We start from the raw sequence: 16,777 nt of genomic DNA on the forward strand, positions 1-16,777 counted from the left end.
ATACGTATATTTATACTTATCGAGTGTACCGCGCATATGCATTTCTACGGGTATTTTCAACTGGTATTACATGGTCTTTCGGGACGAAGGTGGACCGCGGAGATGGCTTTCAAAACATTCCCAAAGGTGTCAAGATTATGTGCATAAATAATGAGATTTTCAGACAGCACTGAGTGGGCTAATTAATTGATTTGGACAAAGGTTAACGCTGGACAAATACGACTAGGAAATAGGTGAATTCTTCTTCTGCTTAGATTTACATTGAACTCCAAATGTGGGTAAATTACATATCCAATGTTTGCTCATTAATATCATACCAATATTTTATCCTCTTCAATTAAAGCCAAAAGATGCAGAGTCTTGGGTTCCTGTTTCCAGTTTTAAGATCCACTTCTGGAGCTACTTTTAATTTACATGTTCGTGTCCGTAATGGAAAATCACAATTTTTTTTTGCCATTTCAAGGAGTTGCGAATGAGCTGGAATGAAATGTTTATCAATTAGCGTGCAAAAATGGTAAATATTTGGATCGATTAGTGGAGCTCCAGTTTGTTTGATCGTTTTGCTCGTTACAAAGTAGCAATCACAACTAGTTCAGAAATGTTGGCCAGAAGAGTTCCTGTTTTTGAATTTCGTCTGGCTTAAGAAGCCTTGGCTTTTTCAGGAATATATGTTATCCACGAAATGGAATGAACGCATGAAAAAATATTAAAGATAGTATAAAATATAGTATAAAAAAAAATTCAAATAAATGCATGTATTGCAATGTTTACTATTTTAATAATTATTTATATTTCCAGTTCTTATTTAGTAATTAATAATTTTATTTAAACTTAATATTCTAAAATCAATGTGGCTTACGCAATTTACTTGTAGCGCTATGCTATTAACCAAGAAATATTTATTTTTAATTACTTTTAATCATGAACAATTTAATTTTTACTTCAAATGAGAGAGAACATTTATTTTAATAAATTAACAAAGTAGTTTTATTTCCATTTTAAATATTTTATGAAACTCTTATCTGATGTGTGTAAAGAGATTTCTTAATTTAAGCTACAACTTTTTTATCTAATGCCCCATTTCTGAATCCGTTTTCCTGTTGCCAATTTTGTAGTGCAAATTTTAACATAAAATTGATAGCACGAACATGAACAAGCGACAAGGAAAATCCGCAGCAGCCAGAGCCAACAATAAGCTCAACAACAATTGCAATTGTCAGCGGCACGTTATCAGGCGGGGAAAAATCGAAAAAAAAATGGGGAGGAAAACTCTGGGGAGAAATTGTGAAAAATAGGGGGAAATACGGGGAGACTGCGCGACGATAAAGCCAAAGTGTTTACGAGCTGTTTAGTGTTTGATGATCGTCGCTACGCGGAGCGGCGTAAGAATGGAAACTCCGGGGAAGAAACAAAATAAGACTCTGTCCTGTCTTTCCGCTTTTCCATTTCCCCCCCCCCCCCACTTATTTTTTCTCGATCTGGAAAAACTTGTAACCTTGCAAAGCCTTGTCATTGTCATCATGCAGACAGCAAAAGAGCTGGGAGCTGGAACTCTGGCCACTGCCAAGATCCCAAGCCAGAGGTTTCTTGGCAGGCGGATCGTGCAAATCTTGTTAGCATTTTTCAGCCATTTCCTTTTTACATACAAACCCCCCAGAAGAGTGGGGGCAAAATATATAAAAGCTTAGAGAAACAACAACAAATAACACAAGCGGGGATGCTGATTATTTCATATTTAGACTAGATTGATACCCGTTGTTTAGGTTTTATGTGGGTAAAGGAGTTAAATATTCTTTAAAAATGTATTTTAAATATATTCCTTCATATGTTTTAACTTTAAAAATTGAATTTATTAAACGAATGCACACGTTTACATTCATTTATTTTTTGGGGATCTTAAAAAGCTTCCATAGATATTTAAATAGTTCTTTGACATAAGTTATTATATTTACATTTCTCTTTGTTAACTTTTATGTTTTATAGTTATGCCCATGATTTAGAACATACCCTTGCTATATTAGCCGTTGCGAGGTAGAAAAAATATGTTTAAAAGAAAAACAAAAAATTATGTTCGATATCAATTTCGCGTGGACACATGCCAAGAGACACGCAACGCCACCAAACACGCGCACCACATTTTTCCAAAACCCCTTTTCCCCTTTTCTCTGATCGCTGGTAATTGAAAATCTCCAAAGAGAGAGACCAAAAAAAAAAAAAAACAAAAACAAAAACCCGATGCGGTTTGCCTCTACTGCCCTCCATTGGAAAATGGAGATGCGGTGCAGGATGGAGGATGGAAAATGGGGATATGGGGATGGGTAGGAAGTAATTACGTCTGGCAGCGGATGGAATAGTTTGACACACCGAAAAAAATAATATATTCCTATTTCAATTATCAATAAATTGGCACTCAATCATATTTTTCATTGACAGATTACTTTTATACATTTTAATATTATTATTATTTTCTTTTAATAATTATTATTATTTTTTTTAATAATTATTATTATTTTGTTTTAATAATTATTATTTGGAATGATATTTTTCTATTATCGCTACCAAATCCTATTTGTTTTTTTTACTAAGAAATTGTTTTACTAATTATTTAATTTAAAATGAACAAATTAACTTTAATTATTTAAAATAATAGTGCTAATTACAATATAAAAATTATTTAACATTTAATTCTTTCAAAATTGCATAATATATCAATTATCCAGGTATTAGTACTTAATAATATTTGCCATTGATAGATTAATGATAAATTTTAATCTATTTAAAAATGTTTGTAAAATAAAATCTTAATAGTATGGCACTTTTTTTTTTAACCTTCTTAATTTAAAATAAATGAACTATATATTTATGTAGCCTTGTTATTATAATTTAAAATTCAGTGCTATTTATAATTTTATTATTAATCAACATTTTATTTTTCCTTGTGCATAAAATGGGCGATTTAAGATCTTGAAAGTCGAGCAGGCAGCAGGAATTAGAATTAGCCCCCCGTCCGTGGGTAAATACATGCAAGATTTGTGCGTGTTATAGGCTGGAAAACAGTTCTTCTCGCCCCCTTCCCAAAAAAAAATATAACAAGAATCCAAATAAAAATAATAATAATAAAAGCAAAGCTCAGCCCATCGTGGTTTTTACTTAGCTTGCTTGAGGGCGTGGGCGTGGCGGATCGGTTGGCGAATGCCCGAGTGGGCTTACCAATCCGCAGATTGGCTGGCTTTTATCTGTCCAACAGTTGTTGCCTTCTTGTAAATGACCGTTTAATGGAATTGTCATAAAATTCGATTACTAAAACCGATGCGTAGTCTTTACTTTGCGGCCATGGAGTAGCGAAATGAATTGCTGTGTGGGCCGTTTTGGCTGGCTTTATCCGATCTCCGGCAGTTTGATGGCTTTGGATCACCTGGAGCCGGGAAAAAGAGATTTTGCATTAATAGATCTAGTGATTTATATTTATTTCATGTTTTGGGTGTGGGATTTTTATTTACTGTGCAGTGGGTATAAGATATTTCCGCCTTTATTATTATTTTTAATTTCTTGGGAGGTTTTCGTATTGCATATTTATGTTTTTTAAATTTTTCTATATTTTTTAAATCCATTTTTCTGATAATTTGTATCCTCCACTGGGAGTGTTCCGTTAAAAGCTCGAACTAATAATCTTTTCCAACATTTCACCCACTTTTGGGATATTATGCCGCAAACCCGCCCATTTCTCTTTATGTATAATCAGCTGGACATTATGAGCGAACGATTTTACATAATTCCTGCATGGCAAAAAAGTCTGCAAATGTGGACCACTTGTGCCACGCCCCCTTTTAGAGGAAGGCAGGCGGCAACAAAGGAATAATCAAGAGCGTTCCAATTCCGAAAACACAAGGCGTTGTAAGCAGCTTGCCTAATAAAGTGCTCAAAAAAAAAAAAAAATAAACTTAAGCGTTGGGATGAGTACGAATTTGATGATGTCCAGGTTGAGCGTGCGTGCAGCACATGCATAAAACATCATTCCGTAATGCCATGGATCTGGAGGCCCCAGACTTCAGAGTCTAGAATCCACAATCCAGACTCCAGAATCGAGAATCGAGAATCGAGAACCATCCGATCCATGATGAGAGTGCGGCAAGCCGGGCATTTTTGCTTTTATCTCGGGCTCTGATATCTGTGGCTAATGCATAAAATCTTATAATTTGCGCACGTGTTAATCAGACATTATGATGCACACACAACACACGGCGCTCGGCACAGCTGCAAGACTCAAAGTGTTTGAAACTGTGGCCAGACACACTGCGAGAAATTAGGGAAGAATGGGGAGAGCTTCGCGAATCCTCAGATCATAAGAAAATATTAACAATAATATATCAAACATAATTTCTTAAAGCTTATTGATATCAAAGTCACCCCATATGTAATTTATTTTCAAATAAAAATTATTCAGCACTATTAAATTGTAAAAATTATACAACTTATATTTTTTTGATATTTAAAACAGTACATTTTTTAATGGCTAACCAGAAATTTTGTTTAGCCAATGAATTAAAAAAAAAATTTGAAATATTATTATTTAATAGTGTATTTAATTATTGTATTATGACTAACTGTTTATAAAATGTATAAATATTTTTGAATACCATTTTTTTCTTAGTTTTTCTAGTGGATACATTTTTTTTGTACCCTTTTTTCTCAGTGCCCTGGCCCAGCTTAGAAGAAAATCCGCGGGGCAAGGCGTCTGTTGGCCATGACCAAGTCGGCAAACTAACAATTTTAGGCTAATGATGTGCTCATATTTAAGTTAGTTGAAACGCTTTTAGTGCAAGGCATAACTCAAGTTGAGACGGCGAATCTGGGAGTCTCTGTCTCTCCAGCCAGGTGCAGAGACAGAGATTTGGAGAAGAGAAGGGGGTAACCATTGGAGACACAGAGACTGGGAGAATCGGGACCGCATGCTGTTGCATTTAATGATTGCACGCCTTGACTTTGGCAATAAAACAAATTTGTGGCCATAATTTTCGAAATTCAAATAACACAAACGCTGAGGCAGCCGCTGCTGGATTTGGTTTGCTCTTTCGGCCAGAATGGCCGTCCTGGCCAAAGAGTCTCTTCGCCACCAACTTGTTTGCATTGAAAATTTATTGTTACGCAGCGTTACGAGCGGAACTTCTGGGGAAATACACAGGGATGGGGTAAAAAGGGGCCTCCTCGCGAATGCTTGTCCAACGATTTATGGCATTGCTGCAATTGTTGCCAACTGTAAATGCTGCGGCAAACAAGTCAATTGAATTTATTTCGTTTATAAATTGCCAACAGCAGCTGGCCGCGGGGCGGGGCCACTCTCAAGTGTCAATTGGCCAGCGGGAAGGCAGCAGCAGCAGTTCTCCCAATCCGCATACGAATACGTATCCCCAGCCAAAATCCCAATGCCAAAGCCAATCCCAATGCCATCCCAACCAGGAGACTACCGATTGGAGACAAATCACTGCCCGATTTGACAACGCAGCAACGTTCACCCGAGATAAACAGCGATGCTCTAGAGATGTGATCCTTTGGATCGGGATTATGCAAGCATAGTAATCGCATCTGGCAGAACCATAAAGAGTGCTAGGTTTTTATGCGAAAACACTTGGGCAATTTGGCACGCGACTATACTGCATTCCATATAAAGTCCTATTAGGTCCTTTATTTTACAAAAGAATTATGAGTTATAAGATGTATTCCTTTTTTAATATTTTACATATGCATTGTCAGTACTTCATAATAAGGGATTTATATTTAAATATTTTCTTTTTGTTTTGTTATTATTATAATTATTTTTTTTTATGTTTATTTTTTTTATTTTTTCTTTTATTTCTTTTTTTAAAATATTTTTTATATCATTTATATTTTTGTTTATTATTTTTTATTAATATCTTTGCTTATTATTTTTTATTAATATCTTTGCTTATTATTTTTTATTAATATCTTTGCTTATTATTTTTTTATTATTATTTTTTTATTATTTAATTTTTCTTATTATAGTATAAGCAACACCATTTAAAGCACTTTCCATTTTAAATATTTCTTAGATTATAGGAGATATAGACTGCCTTTAATTTCAAGCCTTCATCTAATATTAAAAAACTTACATGATTTTTTTAAAATATCAAATATAGAATTTAATATCAAATATATTATAAAAATCAAGTTGTAAAACCTTTAAAGCAAAGACAAACCGGAAGACTTTAAACACTACAGTTTTAATGAAATTCGCATTAATTCCACCGCACGCACTCGATTAAATCATCAGGTATTCTTAACCAAAATGGGATAATTGCTCCATCACGATCCGCCAAAGTATCGTGTCACCATCGCAATCACGCTGCCATCGCCGTGAAAATGGGAAAAGCCAAAAGATTGCCGGTGAATTCTATGCGCGGCCTTTGAATGGTCGATGGGGTTGTGGCTCGGAAACTCGGTCCGAAACTCGCAGGATGGCGATGCTGCCATGGATGATGTTGCCAGTTGCCAGTGTGCTGCTGCAGCTGCACTTCTGTGATTTACAATTTTTTCCGTTTGTCTATTTTCTTTCCCGCCAGCCAACTGTCTCTTTGGCTATTTGCTTTTCTATCTTCATTTTTCTTGTTGTTTTTTTTTTTTCTCTCTATATAAGCAGCAAATTTGCATACGATCTACGGACTTCCTTTCACAACAAACGACCAAACTCTTGGGCTAATAACAAAAAAGTTGAAAAATCTTTAAATACTTTCGAAATGCGAGCACAACGAAAATATCAATATAAATACAAAGTGATTTATTGGCAGGGAGGAAGAAGAAGAGGCAGCAGGAGAAGGAGAAGAGGAAGAAAAGGCCGTTTCCTTGCTGGCCAAAACAAAAGACTTAGGCAACGAACTTGCTTTCACAAGTTCGAAGCTAGCGCCTCTTAACAAATTATTGATTTATTGCCATCACAACGCACCAAACACGGCGCGTTTCACAAACGAATGGTAGAGATCATAAAATATATGTTTTTATATCGAGTTATAAATATCCAGTATATTACCCGAGCTTCGATTGATGGCTCTGTAAAATATTTTTAAGTGCCTCACAATTAGTCAGGTCTATTTGTCATAAAGTATGAAAAAACAACCCAAAGCCATAAGAAATCATTCGTTTCTGTTTGTTTTGAGCGAAAGAGTTAATAAAATTCTCAACACAACCAGGGATCATATGGGGTCCGATCTTCGACACTCAACGAACAGTAGGCCATAAAAAGTTAAAGCTTTTGATTGGTTAGTCAAATTATTTTTTTTATTCGTCTGTGGTAGGTAGGTTGTCTTCTGCTTCACTATATGATTTTTTAAAACTTCAAAAGACTAAGAAAATAATTCAATATATTATACAGATAAATTGTATTGAAAAGGAAATAGATAAATGTACTTTATATACGGTATTTTATTTTTATATCATAACTTCTTCTATATGTTGTTTTTTGACACCACGAGTTCCTTGACCTTCGAGTTCCCACTCCATCCAAACAAAAGTGACAAATAAATAATAGATAGAACAAGTCCGTTCGGGGCGATTGGAGATCGATCTGAGAATGTGGTGCTAGTTATGTAATGTCAACAGATCTTGCAGCCGGCTGGCTGGGGGCTGCGAACCAAAAGCACACTTTAAGCAGCTTTATGATGTGTTAAAACTGTTGCAACAACAACCATCGCCATGACAAGCATCGGCAGCAAGAAAAAAAAGATAAAAAAGGATGACGATGACTGGCCAACGTCATCGTCATCGTCATTGTCGTTGTCATTGTCGTCATCGTGGAAATGTTGGACAGACGGACGGACGGTTTCGCTTTGGCTGGGATCAAGTGTTCAAGTTCTCGGCCAGTTGTGCACTGAAAATAATTATTTCTTTACTACTAAAGCATAAATCAAAAATATAAAGCAGCACATTTCGAACTTTAAGGCCTAAAAAATGTATTTTGATGGAAATAAACTGAGAAAATAAATAAATTGATATGTAAAAGGCATACCTCGTTAAGAAAATATAAATTTCAATTAAATAAACTTAAATAAAATTAATAGATTTAAATAAATTTGCTTGTATATATAATATATACCTAAGTGTCCTTAATTATATATGATTTTCTATCTAAGCTTAATAAAATATCTATAAAATTTTTCATTTAAATTGTATAAATCTCATAAGCTTAATACATTTAATTGCGTTAAAACCTTGTTCATTTAAGATCCTTTGATATCATCTAATATTTTATCTTTAAATCTTATCCTTAGGGTTTTCCAAGTACCCTATTGGTTTTTATGATATATGTTTTAACTAAACCCATTATTTTTTCTGTGTATTTTCAAATCAAGATCAGGCCACAACTGCAGCTTCTTCACTTTGGTCTTTATCTTTCGCCGATAATTGATCATCATCAGTCGGTTTTAATTGATCGCCTTTGCCCTGTCCCGCCGCCTCCTGCATTACATTGTATTACATTTAGTTGGATCTGCGATCGGCGGATCGGCGGATCGATGGATCGATGGTTCGCTGGATCGCTGCATCGATTGTAATCAATCACTTTCGTGGAATTGTGCCTGCTGAATGAAACGAACTATGCTATAGGCCACAGCCGCCGTTCCGTCGGTGGCCCAATAATCCGGCCCATAAGTTGCAGCTCCAGTTCTCTTTGGTCTTTAGCACGAAGGCGTTGTCAACGGGCCGCGGACTTTGGCTTTGACTTTGGCATTTTCCTTCCAATCATCAGCCACAATTGCGTACGTGAGCTGCACTCCAACTGGCGATCGGATCCCCATTCGACTCCATCCGCGCGATGCGCGGTCCAAGATCCCAGTTTCAGTTGCAGGTTACCTTGCCACATGCTGCGTCAATAAGTCACTCGATGGCATTTGTGAAATGCATTAGATCAGCGCACATATCGAAAAAAGCGATCGATGAATAGCCGATCGTGAAGCACGAAGCAGCACAAATTCCTATGCAAATTGTTGTGGGCAGTTCTTTTTGTTTTTATTGATCTTCAGCGACTTGCTGCCAAGGATCTTTCAAGGCCAACATTTAGATTGGTTGCAGGTCAAGGTGCACAGCTTATTATTGCGTTAAAAAAAAATCCAACATTAAAATGGGTTCAAAATGTGACCCGCGTTTAAAAGAAAACATTAAATGTATAATATTAGAGAATTCGACCACAAACTAATAGAGGTATCCCACTTCGAATTCGGAATCCAATAACTCAAGTTAAGAAATGTATAAGCGCAGATTTTGTGTTCCTATTCTGAAAGCCATCGGAAATACGGAAAAATTGAACATAAAAAGGCTTAAAATTTTAACCCTCTTGTGATTGATAAACTTAAGCGTAGAATATTAGAGAATTTAACCACGAGTTCATATTGGTATCCCACGTTTAAATAGAGATACAATAACTTAAGTTATGGAATTTAGAAGGGCTGTTTTTGGGTTCCCATTCTGAAAGCCACTGAAAGTATGCAAAAATCGAACATGAAAACGGATTAAAATTTTGACCCTCTTTAAAAATAAATATTTGAATGTAGAATATTAGAGAATTCAACCACAAACTCGTAAAGGTATCTCACGTCTAAATCGGAATACCTTAACAAAAGTTATGGGATTAGTAAGTGCAGTTTTGGGGCATTCAAAAGTATTTACTTAGCTTCTTAAATATTTTTAGAGTTGCTTGCGGAGGGACTTATCAGAATCACTTAGTTTTTCACAAACATTTAAAAATGGTCTTACTTCCAATAAGAATTATTTCAATGTAAATAATTTGCTTAAGAGTATCCGCGGGTTATCCTTATAAATTCCACATTTTGGTTCTTATCTCTGCAATTAGCCGTGGTATTTCCCAGAGAATTTTTGACTTCGATTTGGATTCGGACTTGGATTGGATTCCTCCATTAGAGCGGCTGTCAATTAGAAAATGTCTGCGATGTCAGCCAGATGTTTTGGCCCAAACGAAATGCACTCGATCTTAGAGGATGGCCACCTCTCTTTTTCTCCGGTTTCCCGAGATGTCTAATTAGCATTCGCTTTGGTGGACCCCAAGGCCAGCCAATGGCCCCTCCCACTTTTCCACCAACTGAAAAACTGCAGGCCGAAATGAAAAAATAAACCTCCCATATGAACATCGAACCAAATCGAACCGAATCGAACAGGAACCGGAGCAATAAACAAAGACATCAATGGCCCAGGGGCTATAGCTGCCCGATTCTTCAGCGATCGCTGCTTCTTCTTCTACATCGTCTTCTTCTTCTTCATCGTCTTCTGAATTAGATGCAGTCCCATAAATAATAATTCGACGGCAAATGCAAAGTGGAAAAGCAAATACTTGCCATGGCGACAAATGCTCAGCACAACAGTGGGCGACAGAAGAGAAGACGGGGGACTACGGCGAAGAAAGAGACGAGGGTCTGCAGTGAAGAAAGAGAGGGGCTATGGAGAGCCACCGCTTGGCACACGTTTGCCCAGAGACCCAGAGCAATCAATAATCCAAAGCGTAGAATCAAGGGAAGAACGCGGGGATCAAGCTTAGATCGGAATGAATTCGCACTGCGAAGAGATCAGAGAGAAGAAAGGCGGCAAGGAGAGGGGAGAAGACTGCAGAAGACACTGGGAAGCGAGGTTCCAAGAATGGCGAGAGGAGAAGAGGGGTCTTCAGAACCTGTTCACCCAACGGGCCGCACATTAGGAGGTAGTTGAGAAGTAAGGCAGATTCTTCTCTGTCTTTTTTTTCTGTTGGTATCCTTTGGGTTCGGAAGCTACAGATTATGCGTATAGAATGGGTTTCAACCTTTAGAATACCCTATGAAGATAACAGGAGTTTTTCAATGGAGGTCGCATTTGAAAAGTATTCTAAAACTGTTTTAGGTAATGGCTACGATAGTATATGGTTATCTTTTATTATTCTTCTTAGGATTGTTTAAAACAAATGTTTGATTCAAAATCGTCTTTTTCCCGAGCAATACCTCCTAGATCTACAATATTTGATCTAATGCCTTTCTTATTAGATAAATCCTAGCATTTTCTTCTAATGTGCTGATCTCTTTATCTCTTGTTAATTCATATAATCAACTAGTTCATATCACTCGTATGTACAATGCACATATATTTAATCATAATTCGATCGCTCCGTGTGCAAAGCCCGTAATTTCGATGAAGAAAAAAAAAAACAAAGTTGTTCTACCATTAACTTATTTATACCCATATAATTCGGAAAATGTTTTGTTAGCCAAACCCCTGCGCGCCATAATCTCTTATCGTACCACTCATCGATTCCCTGTTCGGCCCCCAATGAGTATACCCCATTATTGCCCAGTTATTTCGATCTTGCTGATTATAAAAATAGCAAACGAGTCACGGCCAGATCGACAAGCAGCGCCAGTTCAAGGAGACACCACAACAAACATACACCACTCTGTGAAGAGAGTCGGGGAAGACCGGAGAATTGACCAATCGAGAATCGAGCAGAAGAACCAAGAATAGCGTAGGTATATCGTATCGTATCGTCTTTCAATGCTCTTTCAGTCGCGGATTCCTGTTTGCTATGCCCATCTCTTTTGCACTCGCCTTTTTTCGGCATTAGAAGAGCCTCACATCCTCCGAAGAATCTGTTGCCAGCGAAGGAGAAAAATTATTATAATAAAAATAATAGCAAACCGGAATTTCCTGATCCTGTTTGTCTGCCTATCAACCTACCAACAAACTAAGCAAACTACCAACTGTGATTCCTTTTTGCATGTAAAGTACGCTTGGCGCAGATGTTTTTTTTTTTTTCCTTTATAGAGTTCGTCCCGAGATTTCCTATGTAAGGCATTGGGTTTGCCTCGAGATGAGATTTTTAGAAGGGGGGCTAACTGATCATCGGGATTACCCTTTGCCATCGTTTCGCTTTCATTTCTTATTGTTAAGAACATGGAAAACATATGTACTATTTTAATAAAACTTAGTAAGTGTGTTTCCCATTTAATATCAATCAGTTCTCGTCTCATTTTCACATCGTTATATTTATTATAATGAATCTTTTAGAGAACATTAGTTCCATCGCTTTTTAATGCGAATGTAACAGCTGTTCGTTTTGCATTTTGATTGCTTTTTGCATTATAATTCAAACTAGCTTTTAGCTTAGAAGCCGGCCATCACGGATAGAATCCCATTTAGCCAATGCGCATCTGCCACCCGATCAGCTGCAACTTTGGTGTTAGCTTTAGCTTTGGATCCCGATCTCGAACCCCCTCCTTCCAAAAAAAAAAACTGGCCAGGAAGAAGTCAGACAGCTTTAGACTTGGCAGCAATATTTATGAGTGGCTCCACGATGCTGGCAATTAATACGATTATCGGGCAGATTAATTGGCAATACGAGTGCAATTAATACCAGGTTGGATCAGCACTTGTCAGAAGACTATATCCTTGATGTCTAAAAATTTCCAACATATTTCAGAAAGCTTATCCAATAAAATAATCGTCTTGGGTGATCGAATTTCTAAAAAAAAAAAATATCCTTTTTAGCACAGTTTTCCCAACCACCAACTGATGGTTTTGAAAAAAAGAAAATTCTTTTCAAAGTTTTCTAAACTTAAAGAAAATATTTTGAGATCTTATAAGATCTTTTAAGAAAGTTCAGGTACTGAAATATTGAATTGTCTTCAAGCACAGTTAAATACGAAAATGACTTATTATTTACCTGAGAAGTGCATTACTTAACAGAAAAAAAAAATATATTCTTTGTTTATTAGCCTTAAATTAATGGCGTGAAAAATATGGAAAAAAGTACAGGAACATCAACAATATCATCAATATTTATATAACTGTTCTTCAAAATAAAAACGAAGGCTGGCCGAATACAGAATAAATAAGAAGCGCGTGCAAAATAATTTTAACATATAAGAGAAATAAATTTCAATCGGGTTTCTTATTTCTTTCTGTTGGGTCTTTAACTTTTTCTTATTTTTGTTTCATTTGTTTGCCTCCAGACGTCAAGTGCAGTATGCTGATAAGGCTGGAGAATCCGAATCCGAAGACAGGAGACTGAAGACAGGAGAACGAAGATCCAGACAGATTTTATGGCCAAAATAAATGACGAACAGCGAAAACGGCAAAAGGCAAACGGCAACGAAAGGAACAGGCTAATAAAAAGCCATTAAAGCCAAGTTCAGGCAGGTCATGTGAGTCAGTTCGTTTGTTTTGTTTCGGGGCCTTTTGGGATTTCTCAGATCCCCGATTTTTGGGTGGGTCCCCAAGTGTCTCTCTCTCTCTGTCTCCCGTTTCCATAAATCAGCTAAATTAGAAACGAAAAAACAAATTGCAAAAAGGGAATAGGGAAATACAATCCAAGAAACGTAAGACTAATGAGGGAAACTATATTTTAAAGAGTCTCTAAAAAAGGGGATAGAGTGGGGTGTGGGGTGTGGCCCTTTTTTTTAAGACGGGAAACCCACCTCCTCTGATTTTTTACCACCTTCCATCTACCTTCTTGCATTTCGCTTTGTCCGCCTTTTTTGGAGGTGTTCCTTGCCCCTTTGCCATCGTATTCTCTTCTCGGAAAGCAACTGTATTTGAAAAGGAAAAGGGAGAAACCAGTTTCGGTTTTGTTCTCTTTCGTTACCAACTTCCATTTTCCTTTTGGGAATTTCGCATTTTGTCTTATAAGAATTTGGTCTTTAAGGAAGAACATAATCAGATTTATTTTTATTTTACTAACAAAATCATTTATAAACCTTTCGGGTAATTTTTTTATATTCTTTTTCAGGGGTTTTATTTTAATTTTGGTTTTTAAAATTTTGGTTCTTGCAAAACAGGAAGAAAATAATGAGTTTTATTTGTATTTTCCTCAAAAACTTTATTTATAAAACCTATTTAAAATTAAAAAACAATTTTTGGGAATTTTAATCTGCTTTTTTTAATCTGCTTTCAGAATTTTTTTTGTGTTTTTATTGTTTTGTACACGATGACATCATGGAATGCAAATTCCAGCAAAGACAATGAGCAGATCAACAAAAAAGACAGTCGAAGAACAATGAAATAACAATGAAACCCGCTGGACAAAAGTCTGGAAAATCGTATCTTTCTTACCATGGTGAAAAATTCCTAAGATCTTCCAAGACCGAGAATGAAACTCATAATATTTGCATAACAAATTGGGTCAAATGAGCCAGCAACGCACACGTAATGCTAAAAAAATCAAAATATATGTATATACATATATATATTATTCGATATGTACAAAGATATAGATTTATATGCAGATGTACGACTCCTCCCTCCATGGGGTATGCTAATCAAATGAGCGTGTCCATATGGAAATGAATGAACGACGACAACAAAAAAAAACTGTAAACGTTGTACAATAATCTAAAGTCGGTGGGGCCTTTGGGGGGTGCTATATGTGGATATGTATTTATATATATATATAAACAGAGAGACAATGCACAATTGCCTATTAGCATAATGATGCCATAAAGTGCGATCGATTGGATGGGTTTTGGGCGGTAGTTGACCAAAAGAATGCGGTGAATGCCAAACGGAATGTGAGCAGGCCAAAAGCAGTGCTTATCAACAGCCCCATAGACACCTCATCAAGGTGTAGTCCCCCCAATATATATATGTATATATACCTATATAAATTCTTTCTTATATATATATATAGAATATGTGTATATGTTTATTCCTCTACGCATCGTTTCGTTTTATGACAATTAACACCGCTCAAGAAGGCAAACAAACAGCGACATCGTCTGGTTGTCTCCGCTTTATGGACAGGTTAACCGAGCTGCGGACCAGGGGGCTTGGGTTTGGGTTTGGGAATGGGAATGGGTAATGTTTGTGCAAATATGGCGTAATAAAGCGCAGTGTATGCAGCCAAGAAAATACTTCCTAGTAATAGCTAGACGGCCATTAGGGTTCTCTCCACTCACAGTACTGTTAAATTGGTTGTATATATATGGTACTCTGGCTTCTTATCCATCCGCAATTATGTTTTATAAGAGTCTGGTATCTGAATGCCTAATGAAGTTGCAGCTGGTATTTCTGGTCTCGTCTAAAACTGAAATATTTTATTCCCTAAGTGTTAGTAAAATATGTTTTAGCACTTTTAAATTAAATTGTTTAGCTTGCAGCCAAAATGGTTATGATATGGTTTAAATATTTAACATTAATTTTATTAGCTAAGTTTTAGGTAATATATCATATCGAATTGGTACTCCTTTATTATCTTTTTAGTAAAAATCAGTAATATCTATTATAGTTAGAAGCTAACATCAATAGTTCCCCTGTTACAGCGATCTTTGTCACTGTTATCTTGGATCAATTTTTTTGTGCGGTTGCCATTACCTTGTTGTATCTTTCCATCGGCTGTCTGTCAATCAATTTCCCAGCTTCAATCTGTTAACATATCACAGATGTATCTGCGAGATGCTAATGCATCTGTGTGCGTGTCTGTTATCGCTGGCAACAAAGTGGCTGGCAACATGTTGCATGTTGCCGGTTGTCATCTATATAAGAAATATAAGAAAGGAACGATCAGGAATAGAATATGGAGTATAGCGCGTGTCTTGGCCGGCCGGTTGGACTTGACTCAATTCGTCATTTAAATGATAGACCCCCCCCCTCCCAATTCCGATCGCCTTCCTCCACCCCCCCTTTTGTCACGCCCCTGGGGCAATGGCAGCACTTAGCGCAACATCAACTTAAATTGCAAAAAGACTAAAAATAAAAAAAAAGGAGGAAAAAAAAAACACCAACTGGAAGCAGACGAAACCGGAGCTACGATCCACTCCACTACCGGGGAACGTGCCAGGCCAAATTAATTGCTTCGTTAGATCGAAGAGGATGGCCTATGGATGGGAAAAAGGGGGGTCGCCTGTGCCCCAGAAGAACCGCTTTGGCCAATTTTTTAGCTCTCCCACTTCCGCTGCAGCGGAAAAAGGGGGTAACACGAGCCACTGCCACTGCCACTGCAACTGCCACTGCCGCTGCCCAACAACGATTGACAAATTTCCAAATGCCATTAAGCAGGCGTTGCATGCAACCAGCCCCAGACTCCGAACCAAACCCCAGAGACAAAGAGGCGAAAAAGAGGCTCGCTGCAGAGGAAGATGGCTAATGGATGACAAAACAGGTGGCCAACAGCAGCGGTAGCCACGAATCTGGACTGCTGAGGTTACCAAGGCACTGGGAAAAATATATATTCTACAAAATTAATAACATTATAATAATAATTCAAAGAAAGAATACTTTCTATTTAAAAAAATCTCAAAGCAAAAACGTTTTTGAACCTACACAAAACTATTTTGTCATTATAACCTATCTGTAAAATAATTGCATTACAAATTTGGCAAAGAAATTTATTTACTTAACATTTTTTTATAAATATTAAATATAAAATATTTTTTTTCTAATCTTTTTTAAGTTTTGCAAGTAAAAAAAAAATTTTTTTTTTTTAAATTTCTTGTTATTTTTTGTGCACTGTATTGCACAAACTTCACAAAACTTTTTATTTCTCACATCATTTTTAAAGTTTTGTAGGTTGAAAAAACCAAATTTTTTTTTTTTTTTCCTTTAAGAATGTTTTTGATTTTTCTTACTGTGCATACTGTATTGCCATTGCAAAACGCCCCGCTGGCGTTTGCAATTACCGTGTGGATGCCACCACACAGCCATTAAATCACATTGCTGAAATATTTCATCGGTTTGCAAATTTTCGACAATCAACTTAATCGGAAATGCTCCGTTTTTTATAACTTTATCATCGCCCTGGATT

At 36.6% G+C, this 16,777-nt stretch overlaps 1 long non-coding RNA gene across 4 annotated transcripts in view; it reads left to right on the forward strand.

Annotated features, from left to right (window-relative positions):
* Window positions 1–16,777, forward strand: part of LOC119557323 — a 130,636-nt gene that overhangs the window by 57,899 nt on the left and 55,960 nt on the right. For 3 of the 4 annotated variants that reach the window (XR_005220065.1, XR_005220066.1, XR_005220064.1), the window contains one exon: window positions 12,993–13,184. The exons of the other annotated variant lie outside the window; for it this stretch is intronic. This is a non-coding gene — a long non-coding RNA (uncharacterized LOC119557323). The remainder of the gene's footprint in view (window positions 1–12,992; window positions 13,185–16,777) is intronic. 4 annotated transcript variants of the gene reach the window in all.

The sequence above is a fragment of the Drosophila subpulchrella genome, chromosome X (assembly GCF_014743375.2).
Source record: "Drosophila subpulchrella strain 33 F10 #4 breed RU33 chromosome X, RU_Dsub_v1.1 Primary Assembly, whole genome shotgun sequence".
Lineage (NCBI taxonomy): Eukaryota > Metazoa > Arthropoda > Insecta > Diptera > Drosophilidae > Drosophila > Drosophila subpulchrella.